The sequence below is a fragment of the Electrona antarctica genome, assembly GCF_951216825.1.
Source record: "Electrona antarctica genome assembly, chromosome: 2".
Lineage (NCBI taxonomy): Eukaryota > Metazoa > Chordata > Actinopteri > Myctophiformes > Myctophidae > Electrona > Electrona antarctica.
Window position 1 is genome coordinate 45,580,167 of NC_136807.1, and position 11,414 is coordinate 45,591,580.

Below are 11,414 nucleotides of genomic sequence, written 5' to 3' on the forward strand. Positions count from 1 at the left end.
ACCCCCCTCTCTCCCTCTTTCTAATTCAACTCATCTCTCATCTCCCTCCCTCCCTCTCTCTCTCTCTCTCTCTCTCTCTCTCTCTCTCTCTAGCCCCCTCTCTCCCTCTTTCTAATTCAACTCATCTCTCATCTCCCTCCCTCCCTCCCTCCTCCCCCCTCTCTCTCTCTCTCTCTCTCTCTCTCTGAGCCTGTCTGTCACAATTAAACAACATACAGACAGTAATAGGTTATACATTCAGTGAATGACAACAAATTAAAAATTCTGAAATATAATTTCCATTCCAATCAATCTAAATATACTCTCTCTCTCTCCCTCTCCCTGCCCTCTCCCTCCCTCTCTAGCCCCCCCCCCCCCCCCCTTTGCTCCCTCCTTGAGCATCCAAAAAAGGGAGGGAGGGAGGTTGGCTTGTTAACTTTATGGGTTCGACCCCCCCTATACACTCACTCACACTCATTTCCTCGGTTTGGACTACAGAGAGCAGACCGACTGCTCCGTGCTCCCTCTGACAGACAGTGGCACACACGCGCACGCACACACACAGTGCCAACACACACACATACACTGCGTAACGGAGCTGCAGTCTGGATGTCAGAGGACCGGAGGGAAACGACAACACGACCTTTATTACCCTCGAATGTGATCCATATATCTGTACATTTATCACGAGGATAATCTTCTGTGAAACCTCTGAAGAAAAGCACACTTCAGTCCTGCTGTGTGGGGGATTTGGATTGGAATCATATTATTAATCATTTCTACTTACAAGGTAGGGAAGACACGTTTTCTATTGTTTTTGCTGCTTGGAGTTTAGTCTTGAGTTGGCTTTGTTTTACTTCGGATGATTTTGTTGACATATATCTCTTATAGGCTGATATGATGTTTTGAATAGGCTATATATTTTCTATCAAGTTTATTTTAGTCATACACACGAGACTAGACGTGTACGTTAAAATGGAAGTATTCGGCTTTATTTTCCCCAATGCATGATTCAATTACATCAGAACATCACCTGTGTACATTTAACCTGTTGCATCACACATGACGCTCTGATGCTAGCTGGCTGCAGTCTGGTTCAATATGTTCCCCCCTCTATCAACAGTAGATGGCGCAAGGGATATCACTATCTTAAACTGCAGGCCTTACCTGTTGTATCCTAATTAATACGCACTTTTGGTATAGGTTGTTTATTTAGGCCAAATTGTTTACACACTCTTATCATGAATTTAGGCTATATGGTGAATTATGCCATTCCAGTCAACTCAGTTTGTTGTTTAGATTTGATAAAATTATCAGTGACTGTGTAGTGTTATATTAATGTATTCAAATAATGATTCCATGAAGAACACAGTCAGACACATACACAAATTACATAGGCTTGGTTCTCAACCAGTGGCCCTGCAGGGACCATCCGTGGTCCTTGAGGGGGTTCCGGGTTGTCCCCAGCTAAATGAGAGAGTTGGTCCAAATGGACCTTATAGATCTTTAACTCTTGAGTGAGTAAAGTGAAACCAAATGGACCCGTACGGGTCAATTTGGTTTTTTGGGGTCAATTTGGTCCGTGACTCAAAATGGCGAATAAATAATGGACCTTTTGATATGAAAAAGGTTGAAAACCAACCACTGCAGGGCTACAGTGAATTACACTGTCTTTCTGACTGCTTTCCTCCCTGTGCTTGGCCTCATTCTGTCTAGTGTCGGTGATCTCATGCAGTATATCCAGCGGTGGGTAGCTAGCTACCATGTATGAGCCACATATAGGAATTAATTCATCCATTTTGGACCATATTTAACTGTGATGAGTCATCGTTAAAAACACAGGACACACTGTACTCTGTCTGTACTTAGTGTAAACCAGTGGTTCTCAACCTGTGGGTCGGGACCCCAAGGGGGGTCGCCCCCCCTCCCCCTCCCACGTGACTTTTGGGGGGATTTCAGAGGACAGTGAAGTGAAAATGAAGGACTTCTAAGTATTTTTTTAATACTTCAAAAAGAACCTGTGCTCCTCGGAGCACAGTCTCCGCCAGGTCAGGTATAGGTTATTCTGGACCAGCAATGTCGCCAATCAGTATATGGAATGTAAAAAATATGAAAGACACGTTTTGTTTAATGACTATAGAGAGATACTGTGTAAAAGAATGCACGCACATACCCTGTATAACAGGCCCATGTGAAACAATTTGGGGCAGAGGTACTGTTTTGGCATCCAAGGAGTGTTTGTGTACGGTTGCTATGAGAGGCACCGTGCCATGCCGTTCACAAACGTTGTGCAGTTCGATTGAGCCAAGTCGGCGCCGTTTGAGTTACGTCCCGATGGGCACAGAATCCTGAATCATGTTTTGGCGAGAGCGTTTGCACCAACTGTCACTCAAAGTGTATGGATATTGGCTACTACTAACCAATCACAGCATGTCCTTGAACAAGTGCACTGGCCAATCACAACGTGTCCTTGCACAACTGATATAGGTGCTGCCAGATTTACTAAAGAGCCGCGGACGTTTTCGGCTGTCGGACAGCTTCTTTTCCGGGTTTTTAGACAGCTGGTGGATGGAAATTAAGCTCCACCTCCGCGGACGACTGCCGCAACGGCCAGATTCCCGGAAACGCTCTCCTCCGCGGCAGTCGTCCGCGGAGGTGGAGCTTCTTTTCCATCCACCAGCTGTCTAAAAACTCAGAAAAGAAGCTGCGGACAGCTTCTTCTGTCCGCGGCTGTCGGCCGTTTTCCGCTTAGGTGTGGAAACACTGTCAAGGCATTGGGATGACGCGCAAAGCATAGTCTCCGCCATGCCTTTCGGCCTGGTGGAGACAAAAAGAACATTACTGTGCCAAAAGTAGTTAACAAACCATTATATAAAATAATATAAGAAAGAGGCAAGAACTGTGAAAATGCCTTGAAACGCGAGGTATTGTGAGCTTGTAGATCTGCTATTTACACATTTATCTGTGGAACCAGCTCTTTGGCCTTGTGTTTTGAGTGTCCGTCCTGGGAGGTCAGGGTTTGATCCCCGGCCAGGTCTTACTAAAGACTCTGAAAAAATGGGACCCACTGCCTTCCTGCTTGGCACTCAGCATCAAGGGTTGGATTGGGGTCCCTGAGACATACTAGCGTCATGTCCAGGGGGTGTACTTGTACATTAAGCTGCCTCACGCTACAGAAACAGGAGATAGGCTCCTGTTCTATAGAGCATCGCAGTCCCACCCCCTTCCATGACGACGAGTGGCCCGGAAGAGAATTTCCCATGCATTTTTCCCATAGACGTTTCAAAAAGTATTTATTTAAAGACCTGTAAGCCAGAGGGGCACGGTGGCACAGTTGGTAGTGCTGTCGCCTCACAGCTAGAAGGTCCTGGGTTCGATTCCCGCTGTGGATGCTGTGGGCGCTGGGGTCGTGCTCTCTCCTCCGCGTCATCACAGTGACCATACCTGAGGCGGGGTTGGCGAAAGGGCCCCTCTGTGTGGAGTTTGCATGTTCTCCCTGTGTCCCTATAGGGCAGGGGTTCTCAACGTTTTTGGCCGGGGACCCCCGAAAATGCTTTGGTAACGTCTCGGGACCCCCTCCCCGCCCCGCCCCGTCCCGACCCCCAATATAAATTGACTGCTACAATAACCTTAATAATAGAGACAATACACCATAAATAAATACTGAAACCAGATATAATCATTAGGGAAGGTGTATGCATGTACTATGTGTACTATATGTAAACTCTTCATTCCCATTTTCCAGCCATTCAGTTGCATTAAAAAAAAATTGCATTTGAAAATTATTTGGGGACCCCCCAAAATAATTTGGTGACCCCCCGAGGGGTCGCGGGTTGAGAACCCCTGCTATAGGGTAAGTACCCTCACAAAAAACATGCAGTAATCCTGGTCTCTAAACTACCTCCCCCTGGCCAGCCAGGGCGCCTGATGGAGGGGAAAGGAACTGGTCAGAATAACGTGCTCCTTCCACGCGATATGTCCGGCCGGGGAATCTCCCCCCTGTCAGGTGAAAAGAAGCAGCTTGGACTCCTCATGCATAGAAGGAAGCAAGAGGTCAGTCCGCTGCCCCCCCCCCAGGTTGGCAGAGGAAGTGTAGCGCCCAGGATTACATTAGATAATTGACACTGGGGTGGAAAACAATTGGATGCAAAATCGTGGGATAAAAATTATATAAAAAAAATGCCTCAGACAAAGCCAACTCGGATGGTGACAAATCATGACAATAAACACAATTTTTTGGGCCGAACAAATAATTAGAAAGAAGAAAAACAACAAAAAAGGTGTACTGCCTTCCCTTTTTTTCTTCTTTCTAATTATTTGTTCGGTCCAATTTTTGTTTTGTTTATTGTCACGATTTGTCAGTAGCCGAGTTGGCTTTGTCCGAGGCTTTAAAGGTATTTAAATAAATACTTTCTGAATCGTCTATGGGGGAAAATGAATGGGAAATTCTCTTCCGGGACGCTCGTCGGGGGCGGGACTGCAACGCTCTATGGGCCTCATGGCTCGGCAAGGCTTACTCTTTACTTAACCGAGTCAAACAAAACGAAATGCCTCAACTCCTACATACCACGTGCTTGGCAGAGTGGCAGGGGTGGCAGACTGGCAGTGTCCCTATAGTTCAAATCATTATTTTGGGGGATTCAAATATGATTATATCATGGGACACAGCTTGAAAAGGTTGAGAACCACAGTCTGCTGTGCAGGGGCTCTTCTCAAAACATCTTGTCAATTTGGCAGATAGATACACATGTCTCTCTCTCTCTATAGGTCATCCTCAGACGAGCCCCCGGAGCCCTCCATCGTCGCTTCCAGTCATCCCTGTTCTCCATATACATCTGGCCAGCTCGTTGGTGCTTTGCCAATCCTGCGTCTTTCTTGAGTAGGCAAAATTTGTTTTGTTCTCATGATTGAGTGTGTAAGAGCCATTATGACCTAATGTTTTGCTGATTGACAGTGTCACTGCAGCTTGGTCAGTGTCTGGGCCAGCCCAGGTATTTAACCAGGCTGCTAATCAGGCACAGGTGTTGCCAGTGGCAGACGGCAGAGGCTAACAGTTTACTACTGTGTTCAGGAGGGCTGGTCGCCTGTGTTTGTTACTGCTTCTTTCTTATTATTTTATCTGTATGTTGTATAGGAAAATGACTGCAGAAAATAAAGCAAAGTTAAACTCAACAGACATGTTTTGGAGATCAGTTTGTACTGGCACACGTAAGAACTTCCACCTGGCCGAGGGCCATTAAGTATAAGACTTTAGGCACTACTGAGTGCCTATAAGTCAACTAGAATCTAGATTAGACTTAGACAGAAAGTGATTTCTTTATTTCTTCTTTCCTGAAAAGTGAAAACCTTAAAAATATGCCCAAGGCAAATGCTATATGAGGCTAACGATACTTCTGTCATCATGGTGTTTTGCAGGCCAGTGTCTGTCTTTAAGAGAAACATTTTTATGTTGCTGAAGTTTTGAGAGAGAGAGAGAGAGAGAGAGAGAGGGGGGTCCTCACTTAAGCTCCGCTGGTGTTGCAATGAGTTAATTGTGATCATTGTATTATTATTATTGCATTTATTAGCATTATTTATTTCAAATGTTTATGAAGTGCTTGGCAGGAAAAACAAGCGTATGTTGCAACCACATATAAAAATTAGGGAGTGGTATTAACATTAACATTAATTGCTCCATAACCACTTTGTGGTGAATGACGCAGCATATCTGTACTTTGGCCTTTGCTCGACTGTGTGAATGAATGCATGCTGCTGGCCTTACGTTTGGCCAAATACTTGTGTGCTTGTCTATATTGAATAAGGCCCATCTTCACACATGGACAGATCCGGGGCCAGTCGTATTGTCAACGGGGTTTTTGCCTTTCGCTGTTCCGTGTTCCTCTGGTCTCTGCCCGGCTCTCTCTGGTTTAGTTCTTGGTCTATGCAGTGTCGAGAGGCCCCGGCCACCACATCCAAGCTTGGCGGCAACAGCGAAAGCTGCCAAACGGTTCCTTTTTTTAGGGACAGCAGTCACCAAATTACAGCCACGGGAGCAGTTAACTCCACCCGAAACAGTCCCCGCATACTGGACCCGCCTAGCATTAACAGTAACAGTCAGGGATGGAGCAGTGGTGTGGGTTATGTGTATACATATGTGTGTGTATTGGTGTGTCTGCAGTGTATGCGTACTTGATTTCTTTTTTTTATTATTAAGGAAGTGAGAATTTTGGAAAATGAGCCAAGAAAGAGAAGATTTGAGAAGGTGTTAATGAACTGTGCTGAGGCTGCGACAAGAGAGTCCATTGCAGCAGTTTGGGCATCGACTTGTCCGACGAGTGCTTTGTAGACAGTACTTCCATGCATAACAAAGTAATATAATGCTTTATTATTACAGTTACTTCAGAATTGCTGTTATTTAGGGAAGTGGTGTTCAACCTTTTTCATATCAAGGTCCATTATTTATTTGGCATTTGATCTGCAGAGTAGACCACCATTTGATGAGATTTAGCCTCTCAGACCCAAAACTTTTCATATTTTGTTATCATTTGATAAGATTTTGTCCACAATCCATGATGTATTGATGTGGTAACGTAGGAGAGATAACAGGCAAACAATGATCAAAATGATAATTTTGTTCTATAAGGGTCCATTTTGTTACCAACTCTCCATCATTTACCTGGGGACCACCTGGAACCCTATCAAGAACCACTGATTCAGGGTGTCCGGAGCGGGTGGCGCAGCGGGTAGCCTGGGAGGCATACCAAACAACTGAAACAGTGCCAGCAAGCGCGGTCAGGACCTGGACGAATTTGTGACGTCTCGATTGGGGCCAGATCTGGCCCAGAATATCACCTGATTTCAACCAACATACATTCTGCCCACTAAGATAGTCCGATCGAGGCCAGATCAACTTAAGTCATATCATAACTAGTCAGATCTGGCCTAGAAAAAGCTATATTATTTCAACTGGTGAAGACGTCCTAGAATTGACGTAAAGATCATCCCCTATGGGCTGTGATCTGGCCTAGTCCCGAACGTCACCGAAGTCTCCGGAGGACGTAATCATAATGTCATCATGACGTCATTTGGCTTGCTGGGGTGGTTCGCGGGCGGCTCATGGCCGTGGGCCGTATCGCTTCGCCCCGATGCGGCCCACGTGCCAGGGAGTGGGGCACACAGCCCTGGGTTCGCTGCCCTGTGCCCCCGCCGGACGCACATGCCCCGCGGCCGTGCGTCGCAGTGTTGATTTCGTCGACTAATTATATGACGGAAAATGTTCGTCAACTACCCTTTTTCACTGACAAACTAAATGAAAACTACATGAAAACTAAGCTATGATGACTAAAAGTAAGACTAAATATATTGACAATTTCGTCAACAAATAAAAACTAGACTAAAATGTTTGCAAGGGACTAGTGTACAAAAGATCCAGTATAAGTAAGACACAAGTCATTTTACACTCTGTTGCATGCTGCAAATAGCAGATCTACAAGCTCACGATTTGTGTAAAATCACAAATCAGCCATTACGACGGCATTAAGGCCCACCAAAATACATTTTAGTCGACTAAACTCTTATGATATTTAGTCGACTAAAACTAGACTAGCACTAAAACATTCCAGGTGACTAAAATATGACTAAAACTAAATGAAGTTTCATTCCAAAGACCATGACTAAACTAAAAGTGGAATTTGCTGCCAAAAACAACACTTGTGCTTCGCGAGTCTCGCGACCGGCTCTGGGTCCCCCCAAGCAGATGAGGCAGATTTTACTTTGAAAAGCCCCGCCTTCCATTTCCCCCCATAACCGGGAGGTGAAATCCATTCCATTACTACAGTACCTCGCGCCAATAGGGCTGATCTCTCTTTAGAAGTGTTAATATTCTAAACGAGATGCATGATGAAGTCAGACATTAGGGAGAGAGAACCAGGAAGTGAATGACGCAGTAAAACAGCTCCAGGACAGACGAGCAAGGCATTGCCTAGCAACGGCCGCTGTCAAAAAATGGATTTCAGCGATCCCGTTTTATATCATTAAAAAGGACCTAAAGACGTGTATACACGTTTGAGGCACCCCACGGTTTTATTTGAGCCGACGTGTGGACACGTCTTTAGCATCATAAGTGTTAAGTACATTTTGATACCAATACTTTTTACTTAAGTACATTTTGAATACGGAATAACAACAACAATCTACATTGCAAAATTGATTTTGACATTTTCTTCAGTAAAAAAAAAAGAAGTGAGTAGGCCACTTTTTCCACCACTGCACAATGCCAGTCACGATTCGACTTAATCTCTTCAACCTCGCATTGACCCCATTGTCGTCAAGCGCTGCTGCGCTCAGTTCCAGGGCCATGTGACGTTAATCAACTGTGAGTGTTGTCGACGTGGCTGCTGCCAATATAACCCATGCCAGCCGCTTGTGGTGGTGCCCAGCTGGCAGCATGATGGAAGCCCTCGACGCCAACCTTGCCCCTCTGCTGCTCATTCAACCGATGCCAATGCAAATCACTGTCCACCGGGCAGACGGGTTAATGAAAGAACAATCAAGCAGGGTCATCAGTATGTCCGTACATGGACCAAATGTGTCCGTGGCACAGACTTAGGGCGCCATTTTTGCCACTGGCTTACCAATTATCCCTAAACTGCTTTGCCTTTTTGTCTCCACCAGGCCGAATTAAGGCATGGGGAGAGAGTATGTTTTGTTTTGACTATTTTGAAAAATATATTACAATTGTTCAACTAGACACAACACGTTGTGAGCCTGTAGATTGGCTAGGCTATTTGAACTATTCAAAAATGTTTTTCAAAATAGTAAAAAAAGGAAAATAAGTTTGGGGATAAGGGGTTTAGCACTGACGAAAATAGGGCCCTTAGGGCTCTATTTTCGTCACTGCCTTAGGGGCAAATATAAGATCACCACTGTCTGCAAAACGGGTTACAACATAAATAAAATACGGTACTTTTGTGTTTAGCCAGGCCTCATGAACGGATAGATGGACAGATCAGATAGTTAGTTGGATTTGTAGATGGATGAATGAATGGATATAGATACAGTGGTCACATTGAGACTTTGAGCGTTCTACAGCTCTGTGATGTTAACATGTTTATGTGGCTTGTGCAAGGCTGGTGCTGCTGCAGCCACTTGTTGAGATTCATGGGCATATTTCGTGCGTGCGTGTGTGCGTGCGTGCGTGCGTGCGTGCGTGCGTGCGTGCGTGCGTGCGTGCGTGCGTGCGTGCGTGCGTGCGTGTGCTTGCATGAGCGGCCGAAACACAATACAATAGAACAGAGCTCCACTGTCCTCCCATGAAAAATAAATCTACATCCACAGGCAATCTCAGGGACGTGAGTACAGTAGACAGCAGACTGTGAACTCAGAGGGCATACAGAATTGACCCGTGACAGGTCAATTCCGTACACTTTCAGAGTAAAATTAGCACTGAGGATTTTTGCCGTGCATGTGTACATACTGTATACTGTAACTGATTAAAATATCAAAAGCCCAGAAGAACAGTATAGATTCATATAACCAAATCTCCACAGATGAGAAAAGTTAATCCCCGTATGACTCCTCAAAGCCCCAGGGTTTAACTCTCATTCGGAATAAAAGCTCTCCCCTCTCGCGTGCTCGTTGGCATGGCGGGGGCAGCAGTAACCACAAGCATATGGCAACTCCCAACAAACAGCCAAGCGGTGCTACAGAGGTGACAGTGACTTAACTCATTTATCGCCAATTGCGCCTTTTGACGCCTATTTTCATTATGTACCTCCCCGCCGATGATGCCTTACCACGCCTTTTTTAATCAATTGATTATGGTGATCAACTGTGTCCTGTATGCGCTCATAACACTCTGGTTCTGGTGCGAAGAAATCCGCTGGCTTATGCTGTTTGTGGGGATGCAGCTTTTTGAACGCTAATATCTCGGATTCTTTTTTTTTGGGTCAAAACAAGCTTGATTTGCGGCTGATTTCTCTAAACGATAGTATATCGCTTACAAAAAGTATATTTTCGGTGGATTAAATGACAATCGCGGGACATGTCACATAGTGGATTTTTACTTCCTGTTTCTCGGTTTTCCGGCCAAATCGGCTTTCAAACAAAATGGTGCTCGTTGAAAATGCACTTGTGGTGGCGAGATCCCTCCACCAGATGGCGCTGTGGCACCGAATGACTTAATTTATCCAGGGCCAAAAATATCCGATCTACAAGCTGACGACGTGTCGCGCCCCGGCGCATTGCAAACTTGTAGATTGGCTATTTTCCCCCCCAAATATAACCTCTCGCTTCGGCTGTGGTCTGCATGGGCCCTGACCAAACAATCTCTGCTGCAACCATGCTCAGGATCTCAAGGAAAACAAAGGTTATTGTTAGAGACACGGCGAGGACACATGTGGTGAAGGATATGTTCTGTCTTCTTCACAAAGCTTCACAAAAGGCAGAGGTCGCCTTTGTGGTGAACCCCGGCCACATCCAACACAGCTGAGGCAGAAGGTTGACGTATAAACACCAGTTGATGGATGGTCCGTAGAGGAAATGTAAAGATGATCTCTGTCTGGGAGTGTGGGAACTTTAAACAACCGTATATATACACCAGTCAGCCGGGCACATATAGGCCAAGTCATTTTGGTAGCTTCATATACATGCCAGGTTCTCTTATTATCAGCCAGCATCCTTCTCTCTCTCTCTCTCTCTCTCTCTCTCTCTCTCTCTCTCTCTCTCAAGGAGAGGTGGCAAGGAATAAGTTACCATCCGAGTCTCTCTCGCGTGACTTAACTTCTCACCCTATCTCTAAGAGAGATGTCAGCCACTCGTCGGAGAAAACTAATTTCGACCTTATTCTTTCGGCCATGACCCATACTTCATGACCATGGGTGAGAGTATAGGAACGAAGATTGCTTGGTAGACAGAGAGCTCTGCCTTGCCGCTCCGATTTCCAGGCTGATCATCTCCTTCTCTGTCCTCCCCTCACTCGTGAACAAGACCCCGAGATACTTAACTCTTAGCCTGCCGCCATTAATTAATCCCTCGATTGCGTATTGCCATGGTTTAATCACGCGTGACACTTACTTTGAAGAGCCAAATATCCGTATCGCATTTTACTATGAAACCATTCCGTGTGTGTTGACGAAGCTGTGTGCTCGTTCTCTCGGTCGGTGGTGGAAAAAGTGGACCGCGAGTATCACAGCGCCTGCTACAGGCCGTTGAAAACGCTTGTCTGGGACAAAGCGTCCTCTGCAATGTCGCTTCTGTGAGATAAAGCCGTCTGAAACCAGAGCCGGCAATGTAAGTGGATGCGCGCGCATTTTCAAAATGGCCGCGCCCATTGTGTCAGAAGCATAACAAAGCTAACTGACGGTAGATTTCGATACGATCGTATTAAAACATGCATTAATGAATACATCGCTGTTAAAACGGCTTTTCCGTTTGTGGCAGGCTACAAGATTCTACGT

General features: G+C 45.6%; 1 protein-coding gene across 2 annotated transcripts in view; it reads left to right on the plus strand.

The window, feature by feature from the left end:
• Positions 1–480: 480 nt before the first annotated feature.
• bgnb (biglycan b) overlaps positions 481–11,414 on the plus strand; it is a 47,199-nt gene continuing 36,265 nt past the window's right edge. Inside the window, exons 1-2 of one of the 2 annotated variants that reach the window (XM_079496061.1) lie at positions 481–769; positions 4,747–4,858. The gene's annotated coding sequence lies outside the window, so the exon portion shown is untranslated. The remainder of the gene's footprint in view (positions 770–4,746; positions 4,859–11,414) is intronic. The other variant, XM_079496062.1, reaches the window with a different exon arrangement.